This window comes from Oryctolagus cuniculus, chromosome 6, assembly GCF_051225735.1.
Source record: "Oryctolagus cuniculus isolate XC-2025 breed Fujian yellow rabbit chromosome 6, ASM5122573v1, whole genome shotgun sequence".
NCBI classification, from domain to species: Eukaryota; Metazoa; Chordata; class Mammalia; order Lagomorpha; family Leporidae; genus Oryctolagus; species Oryctolagus cuniculus.
In genome coordinates this window covers 5,616,725-5,626,409 of record NC_142872.1, presented here as the reverse complement: position 1 = coordinate 5,626,409, position 9,685 = coordinate 5,616,725, and the positions used below count along the sequence as shown (strand labels likewise).

General features: G+C 52.4%; 1 protein-coding gene and 1 pseudogene across 3 annotated transcripts in view; one reads left to right on the top strand and one right to left on the bottom strand.

Annotated features, from left to right (window-relative positions):
- The window catches only part of LOC149125987 (uncharacterized), a 171,737-nt gene that overhangs the window by 72,783 nt on the left and 89,269 nt on the right, over positions 1 to 9,685 (top strand). The gene's annotated exons all lie outside the window — the stretch shown is intronic.
- LOC103345119 (serine/threonine-protein phosphatase PP1-gamma catalytic subunit B pseudogene) lies at positions 4,738 to 9,121 on the bottom strand (annotated as a pseudogene).

The window sequence follows — 9,685 nt, the reverse complement described above, 5'->3', positions numbered from 1 at the left end:
CCTCCGTACTTGACTATTAATTAGTGTGGTTATGTTTTAATGAAGTCATTTAATAGCAGTATTCCTGCTGAGACTTTTATTGGATATGATGTTAAATCCAGTGGTGCAAAACATATGTGTGTTATGTTAGTGATGGTGGCGGGACTCTCAGAGAGTAGCATCCTGGGAGGTTACGAGCGTGGATTAAGTTAGCCTGAGCTTCCTTAGAGGGACTCCAGGGTGATCCGCACTCCGTGGTGGTGGAGAAGGTGGATGGTGCCACCGCCACTGGTGTGTGTTGCTTTAAAAACAATTCTCACAGCTGGCAGGTTCAGATCCGAGGAAACACGCACGTGGCAAAATGTTCTGCTTAGCAGACCCAGTTTTGCTTCCAGGACCGATCCGTTAAGTTGAATAACTTGATTTTCTTACAAGATGTTGACAGTGAGTTTTCCCACGTAGAGAAATCCGTGGGAGGTTTGCAGTCGATTCCTGAACGGCAGCAGCGCCTACCCGCAGTGGTCCACGCAAGCGTTTGGGAAGTGTTTTTTAATTGCCTTAATTGCATGTTAGTCAAATGACACCAACTTCTTGTTTCAGATTTTTCAAAGTAAGCGATTTTTTTAAGTTGACCAAAGATTTTTAAGCTGACTGTAAGTGTTCTTTGTGTCATAGATTCAAAGTTATTTTTAGTAATTTTGAGGATGACAGATGTGTTTTGTAATGGATTATCCTAATGCACTGTTTGGACCTGGGGAAGTCCTGAACCTCAGTGTTCCATCTGCACAGTGGGGACAGTCAGGATGTGGTCAGGCAGCGTGCAGTCGGGTGCACACACGTCAAGTCCCCGGAGCCCTCAAAGGTGATTTTATTTGAGGATGAGTTTTGTTGATCTTGTTTGTGGGGAAGTGATGGCTTCCAGCGGGAGTCTCAGGGGAGCGTATTGAACTCATTTTGTGCTCCTGTTGGACTGAAGAGCTGTGAGTTTTGAGTTCTGCAGTATTACAAGGACCGGAAGTTGTACATTCCGGTCCCAGTGGGGAGGCTCGCCAGGGCGGAGTGTGTTGGGTTGCTGTATTTGGAGATCAGAGTTCTGGGGACGGTGACTCGGTGACTCGGGGCACCTCCAGTCAGCCTGGTTCTTCTCCACCTCGGTGCTCTGCCATCCTCAGAACGCAGGGCTGTCTGCGTGCTCGCTGCCTGGGGCCCCGATGGCTTTGCCCACGCAGGGGCCGTGTTCTGGGCATGAGGCAGACAGGAGGAGGAGGTGAGAAGTGCTGGCTCCCGGGTCAGAACGCAGGGGCTCTCCTCTCTGGCTGTTTCATTGGCAGCGTGGTGTTTGTTGCAAGGAACAGCTCTGGACAGCCTCCGTGCACATTTTCTCTCCAGAGCAGGTTTTTTTTGTTTGTTTTTGTTTTTTGTTTTGTTTTGTTTTTAAGATTTATTTATTTATTTGAAAGGCAGAGTTAGAGAGGCAGAGGCAGAGAGAGAGAGAGAGGTTTTCCATCTGCTGGTTCATTCCCCAGATGGTCACAACAGCTAGAGCTGTGCTGATCAGAAACCAGGAGCCGGGAGCCAGGTGCTTCTTCCTGATCTCCCACGAGGGTGCAGGGGCCCAGCACTTGGGCCATCCTCTACTGCTTTCCCAGGCCACAGCAGAGAGCTGGATCAGTAGAAGAGGAGCCCGCACTTGAACCGGTGCCCTTATGGGATGCCGGCACTGTAGGCGGCAGTTTTCCCACTGTGCCACAGCGCCGGCACTGGAGAGCAGGCGTGTTGAAGGAAGAGGCTGCCTGAATCTCTCAGAGCTCAGAGCTGGTGCTGACCTAGAGTCTGTCAAACCTCTTGGGTTCCAGTTTTGCTTCCCTGTGGCCCTTGTCAGCTAGGCTAGCCAGGTCATGATCCTCTGCTCACACAACAGGGAGGCAAGGAGCGAGCCCAAGCACCCTGGATTCCCAGCACCTGCCATGTTGATGGCCAGACTGGTTCTTCTCTGTGTCTCAGTCCAGATACCCTGGTCCTCGTCTCTTCTTGTTTCCTGGGCCTGACTGCCTGCCTTGGAAACCTGTCACCCCCCCAGTCCCTTGGGGCCCTGGCCTGCCCAGGTCTTGTTCCCCATCTCCAGGAACGGGAGTCCTCCCTGGTGGGCTGGGTCCCTGCTACTGAGGGGCTCACTCAGTGAGGCCTGCCTCCTGGGCTTCAGAGCATTGCCAGCCCCCGTGACACCAGACCCCTGGCCTCCACCTGCTCATCTTCTCTTCCATCCATCCCACTCACAATTTAAAATACCAGATTGACACTCAGGATTCGTAGTGAAAAGAACACAGCCAGCATTGTGGCGTAGCAGGTAAAGTCGCACTGGCATCCCACATGGGTGCCGGTCTGATTCCTGGCTGTTCCATTTACCCAGATAAAGCTCCTGGCTCTGAACCAGCGGATGGACTTTCTCTTTCTCTCTCTCTCTCTTTCCCTCTCTCTCTTTCTCTCCTTCTTTTCCTCTGTTAACTCTACCTTTCAGATAAATAAAATAAATTTTAAAAAGAAAAACAGGCCAGCGTCGCGGCTCACTAGGCTAATCCTCCGCCTTGTGGCGCCGGCACACCGGGTTCTAGTCCCGGTCCAGGCGCCGGATTCTGTCCCGGTTGCCCCTCTTCCAGGCCAGCTCTCTGCTGTGGCCAGGGAGTGCAGTGGAGGATGACCCAAGTGCTTGGGCCCTGCACCCCATGGGAGACCAGGATAAGTACCTGGCTCCTGCCATTGGATCAGCGCGGTGCGCCCGCTGCGGTGGCCATTGGAGGGTGAACCAACATCAAAGGAAGACCTTTCTCTCTGTCTCTTTCTTTCTCTCACTGTCCACTCTGCCTGTCAAAACAAACAAACAAACAAACAAACAAAACCAGCCACTGTCTACCCTCCTACTTCTGGTTCTTTTCTCTCAGTTGTTCCTTCCCCTGTTGCCGCCGTCATTTAGAGCAGCTTCCTCTAGAATTGATAACTCGCTCACTTGCTGTTTCTTCAACATTTCTTGAGTTGTAGGTACTGTGCATTGATTTTTCTACCAAGGGATACAGGGATTTTGTGCCTGGCCCCCATCAAGGAGTACCTGCTACCCTGTTACCCATTCTCCTAATCATAACTTTTTCGTTGAGTCAACATGAGATTTCTTGTTACAGAAGAGAAAAACGGACTTCTTCCTTGTCTGTGCCACTTGTACTTGGTCAGTGCCTTCACACAGCCAAACCCAGTATACCATGTTTCTGCTCCCTGGGAGCCCCTCCCTGGAAGCTTCCTTAGAGGGTGTGTGAGACAGTGGCTGTTTTGAGCTGTGTATTAATTCTGCCCTTTCATCTGATTGATGGTTTTAAGGGACATAAAACTTGAGATTAGAAATTGTTGTGAAATTTTGAAGTGCTTGTTCCAGTATTGCTATAAAAAGGAGGTACCATTAGGGTGGCATCTGGGTAGGGGTTAAGATGCCATGGGGGAGCAGCCGTGGGTCAGGCTTTCACTTGTGATGCCAGGATCCCATATGGGCCGCTCCACTTCCAATCCAACTCCCTGCTAATGCACCTGGGAAAGCAGTCCAGGACAGCCCAAGTCCTTGGGCCCCTGTACCCACCTGGGAGACCTGGAAGAGGCTCCTGGCTCCTGGCTTCATCCTGGCCCATCCTTGGCTGTTATAGCCATTTGGGAAGTGAACCAGCAGTTGGAAGATCGCTGTCTCTGTCTCTCCTCTCTCTCTCTTTCTGTAATTCTGTCTGTCAAATATATCTGGAAAAAAAAAAAAAGATGCCATTTGGGATGCCTGTATCCTAGATCGGAGTGCTTGCATTTGATTCTCAGCTTCCTTCTTGATTCTAGCTTCCTGCTGTTGCAAACCCTGGGAAGCACTGAGGTCATTGCCAGCCACATGGGACCCAGACTGAGTTCTGGACTACCAGCTTCGGGCTGGTCCAGTCATAGCTGTTCTAGGCATTTGAGGAGTGACCCAGTCGGGGATCTCTTTCTCTCTCCCCCTCCCCCCTCCTTGTCTTCCTTTCAAATAATTGCAAGGGGCACTATTGTGACCCCCAGCCCTTTGTGTGAGACCTGTTTTGTGTCCCCTTTCCTCCTTTGAGGACTTCCGGAGCCCTCTGTCCCCCAGGGGAATGAAGTATCAGCCTGATGTGCTTCTGTAGCGTGGGGCAGGGCCTGCTGGTCCATTTGCTGGGTCCCTCGGAGACTCCCTCTTAGGAAATGAGATCCTTTGGTCTAGGAAGGGTCTGATAATTTCCTCCCGGCCATCTTCTTTGTCACTCTTTCTGGAACTCCTGTAATTTGGATATTAAATACTTGAAAATGATCATCTCATGCTTTGAGTTGTTATTTCGTATTTTCCAGTTCTTTAATTTTTACTCTTACTTTAAAAGATTTTCTCTGCTTTACTTTTCAACTTAAAATTTTAGTTTGGCCAGACTTTTAACTTCCAGGAGCTTCTTACATAATTATTATTCTCTGGATGCTTGTGTTTAAGGTTCGTGTTCTCTGGAAATCATGACTTTTTTTAAACAAGTTCATCATTTAATAAGTCTTAATTCATTTTTACCACATGGTCATCAGCTGAAACACACTTCTTTTTAACAGATCTTAGTTTAAAAAAGTCGTAGATACTGGGAGTCCTATATAAACTGGTGGACAGTAAGTTACTTCTTTGCTTTGACGGAGAAGCCTCAGTTTCACCACAGAATGAAGAATGTGGGCCAGAGAAAACATGCCCGGTCACTCATACAGAGCAGTATTGTTCTATAATTCGGAGCTTTCTGAGAGGGCGGGTTCAGGCCTGCCGGAAGCGTGGAGGTGTTACAGGTCTCTTGTTCCCTGCAGGCTTTAATATCTGGAAGGAGCACGTGAGTGTTTCAGCCACGCTCGTGGCACCTGCATTGCCAAACGCTCCGCAGTAGTTGGGTGCAGAAAACAGAGTGACCAGCTGCCCTTTGCAGAAGACTCACATCCATCTTCAGCCACCTGGTGGGCTCCACACACAAGGTCCAGATCACGCTTGGGGGAAGTTTTGCAGCCGCTCTGCACCAAACGTGGAGGACACTCCCCTGTCATTTCACCCCCGCCTAAGGCATCTTCATCGAGGTCACACCACAGAAGCTCACTGGGAAGACCCGGATCTGGTACATCTGTGGGTAGCATAATTTTCCAAATCTGCTCCACGGACTGAAGATCTGGTGATAAACCTCCATGGCAGCAGCAGGTTTTCTCTGCCACGATGGCTGCTATCGGTAAACAGAACAGTCTGGCAAGTGTTCCATAGTTCAATGCTGTATCTTCTTGTACATTCACCATGAAATCCGCAAATCCTTTTTTTTTTTTTTTTTTTTTTTTTTTTGACAGGCAGAGTGGACTGTGAGAGAGAGAGACAGAGAGAAAGGTCTTCCTTTTTGCCGTTGGTTCACCCTCCAATGGCCGCCGCGGCCGGCGCGCTGCGGCCGGCGCACCGCGCTGATCCGATGGCAGGAGCCAGGAGCCAGGTGCTTTTCCTGGTCTCCCATGGGGTGCAGGGCCCAAGCACTTGGGCCATCCTCCACTGCACTCCTTGGCCACAGCAGAGAGCTGGCCTGGAAGAGGGGCAACCGGGACAGAATCCGGCGCCCCGACCGGGACTAGAACCCGGTGTGCCGGCGCCGCTAGGCGGAGGATTAGCCTAGTGAGCCGCGGCGCCGGCCCGCAAATCCTATTGATACTGGCACATTCATGGTTCCCTCTGAGAAGAAAAAAATCCTCGGGATGTTAGATTTTGCAGGCCAGTAAGAGATCGTTTCTGCTTCATGCTGCTTTCTCTGGTGCTCTGAGTCCACCCACCCACCCGCCCTCCAACTTCTGAAGTTTTAGTCACTCTGATCTCCTCTTCTGTTCTGTCATCGTACACCTGATTATTGGTAACTGTGGCCCATAAAGTCAGAGCAAGCATGCTGTTTTCAGAAAGTTTTGTTTATTTGAAAGGTAGATTTACAAAGAGAAAAGGACACACACACACACATACACACATACACACATACACACATACACACACACACACCTTCCATGCACTGGTTCCCTCCCCAAATGGCCTCTGTGGCCACGGCTGGGCCAGGCCAAAGCCGGAGCCAGGAACTCCACCCGGGTCTCCCACATGGTGGCCGGGCCCAGACACTCGGGCCGTCTTCTGCTTCTTTCCTCGGTGCCTTAGTAGAGAGCTGGAGTGGAAGCGGGGCAGCCAGGAACCACAGTCATGGATTCGGGCGTTCAGGTGCTGGCTTCACTCGCTGCACCAGAGCGCCAGCCCCGGGTCGGTTCCATGTAACTGCAGCGTCTAGAATCAGTTGATTCCAAAGATCCAGGAGAGTTCGTTAATTGGCTGAGACGTGTGGGTCCCTGGAAGGGCAGCTAAGTGGGGGGAAAGTCCTTGAAGGAGGTAGGAGTCGGCAGCAGTAGTGTGCTCTCTGGCTGTCACTCTTGGGAGAAGGCTGGCTTCACAGCCTGGGTCAGGAGACCCCAGGAGAAGGGGCGGATGTGCAGCCTGTGTCGTTACAGCAGAGAGGTTCCTCCAGCCGCTGCCCAGCCCCCCGCTGTGCGGTGTGCAGCACGCCCCCAGGCCTGCTTGTCTTCCCGACTCTGGTGTGGGGAGCCTGCGGTGTGACGTCTTTGAGAAAAGAATTGCTGTCAGGTGTAGACAGCAGTCGGCCTCTCGGAGGCAAACCCTGTCTGAAGTGCCCCCCTGGAAGAAGGCCGAGAGACTCCGTGGAGCCCTCGTGCTCCGAGGAGGGGGCAGCAGTGGCTCCCCGAGTTGCTGGGGACATCGTCATGCACAGAAGGGTCTGCAGGTGCTGCCGTCGGCTTCCTTCTTCCTTCTGCTTAACTGTTGCTTGGTTTGCGTCTCGCTTGGCTCTGGTGCTGGTGTTGGTTTTGCTTTTTCTTCCTCTGTGGACGTTATAAAAATCACTCTTCGGGCACAATGCATTCATCTTTTTTTTTTTAAGATTTTATTTATTTATTTGAGAGGTAGAGTTGCAGACAGTGAGAGGGAGAGACAGAGAGAAAGGTCTTTCATATGTTGGTTCACTCTGCAAATGGCTGCAATGACTGGAGCTGCACCAGTCTGAAGCCAGAAGCCAGGAGCCTCCTCCGGGTCTCCCACGTGGGTGCAGGGGCCCAAGCACTTGGGCCATCTTCCACTGCTTTCCCAGGCCACAGCGGAGAGCTGGATCGGAAGAGGAGCAGCCGGGTCTTGAACTGGCGCCCATATGGGATGCTGGTGGCACAGGCGGAGGATTAACGTACTGCACCACATCCCTGTTTTAACCCCCTTGAGATATAGTTCACGTAACATACACTTCAGCGTTTAAAGCCTGAAGTTCTGTGGTTTGCATGCCTTTACCGTGTCGGGCAAGCAGTGCCGCTGCCTGATTTCAGAACTTTCCCAGCATTCCAAGGGAAACCCCATACCTGCCGGCGAGTGTGTTTTCAGCTCTCTTGGCGGTGCCTGTACGGGTGGAGTGGCTAGATCTGGCGGTGATTGTGTGTCTCTGGGGACCTGCCAGCCTGTTTTCCAGTGAATGCATTTCTGTTCGTCCTCGTCATGCCCCCGCCCCGTGTCCTCATGTAGCTCTCTCTCAGCGCCACGTCCCTGTGTGGTTGGTTGTGCGAGCTGTGATGTGTCGTGAGAGTGAGGAGACGTGGACGCTGCCTCACAAAACGTGCAGAGCCTCTGCTTTTGGTTTAGTATTGTTTGTCTACGACTTACCAGGAAGCTTTTTAAAAAATCTGCTTCATTTGAGAGACAGAAACACCCAGACACACACACACAGAGCTGCCACCTGCTGATTCACTCTGTGAATGCTAGGGCAGGGTCCAGCTGAACTCGGGAGCCAGGAACTCAGTGTGGGCATCCCACGTGGGTGGCAGTGACCCACCTACCAGGACATCACCTGCGCCTCTTGCAGTCTGCAGTGATGGGCAGCTGGCCTCGGGAGTGTGCAGCATGTCCAGGACTTGGACACAGGCTCTCTGCAGTAATGCACACAGCATCCCATGCAGCATCTCATCTAGGGACCATGCGCCTGCCTCGGAGGTGTGTATGTTCAGTTCCCTTTCCATTTGCCCGGACCAAGGCTTACATTGGTGAGAGATTTCACACATCTGCAGATTGGGAGGGAGACGGTGCTGCCGCCCTGGGGCCGTCTGCTCCTGGAAGGTTAAACACATTTAACCTTAAGTTCTATATGGTCCGGTTTGTCCATGTTTTAAAGTTGAGATTCTGCCCGAAGAAGGTTTGAAGGGCCAGTGTTGTAGTATCACAGAGTAAGCCATTGCCTGCTATGCCAGCATCCCATATGGGTCACAGTTCTAGTCTTGGCTGCGCCACTTCCAGTCCAGCCCCCTGCTAATGCTCCTGGGAAAGCAGCAGAAGATGGCCCAAGTGCTTGGGCACCTGCACCCACGTGGTGACCTGTCTGAAGCAGCTCCGGACTCCTGGCTTTGGCCTGGCCCAGCCCTGGCTGTTGTGGCCATCTGGGGAGTGAACCACTGATGGAAGATTTCTCTCTGTCTCTCTCTCAGAGGTCTCTCTCTCCCTCTCTCTCACTTTCCCTCTCTCTCTAACTCTGGCTTCAAGTAAATAAATACATCTTTAAAAAAGAGAGAGAGAGCGAAGGTTTGGAAATGAAGACCAGAGAGCCGGTCTAGCACTCTCGCAGTGAGCTGCGCTCCAGACAGGTGCAGACGCGTTTTCACCTCTCAGGTGTACAGCAGAAGGGTCCACGCAGGGCTCCGCAGTGGGAACCGCATTTTCTGTGCTGCTCTGGGGCCTCCCTGTGCTTCTGGCCCAGCCTGAGGCCACAAAGCCCCCTCTGGCTGATGGGATTACTTCTGTTGCTTGTTAGCAGGCACAAAAACTGGTCATGTGCAGAATGCCTTACAGCCTCTAAACAGTGATTTTCTGACTTGTGAGATCTTGCATTCAAGTCGTCTGAGCCTGCAGCCCGATGTAAGCATGGAGGCAGGGTGGGCTGGTGGGGGACGCGCACGGTCACCTCTGCTCCCCGCAGTCCCCGGCCACACTGTGACAGCAGTGTTTAGATAAAGGCACCTTCAGGGCTGCCATGTGGGTGGTCATAACCCTTCTGTGCGCCTCGCAGCTCTGGAGGCGTTGGGGCTCCTCCTGCCCCGAGGGCTTCCAGTTCACCTGGGCTGGGCTGGGGCCTGGGAACTCTCATTTCCCTGCTGCTGCTGGCCTGGGAACACAATCTGAGAACTGCAGCCCTGGCTTTTTTTTTTTTTTTTTTTTCTGACAGGCAGAGTTAGTGTGAGAGACAGAGAGCAAGGTCTTCCTTCCGTTGGTTCACTCCCCAAATGGCTGCTATAGCTGGTGCGCTGTGGCCGGTGCACCACGCCGATCCAAAGCCAGGAGCCAGGTGCTTCCTCCTGGTCTCCCATGGGGTGCAGGGCCCAAGGACTTGGGCCATCCTCCACTGCCTTTCCAGGCCACAACAGAGAGCTGGACTGGAAGAGGAGCAACCGGGACAGAATCCGGCGCCCCAACTGGAGTGCTGGCGTTGCAGGCGGAGGATTAGCCTAGTGAGCTGTGGCACCGGCCCCTGCCTGTGTTCTGTGCAACGTTTCATTCACGCTCAGTGGGACACCAGGGAGAACCCAACTGTCAGACAGAGATGGGAAAATG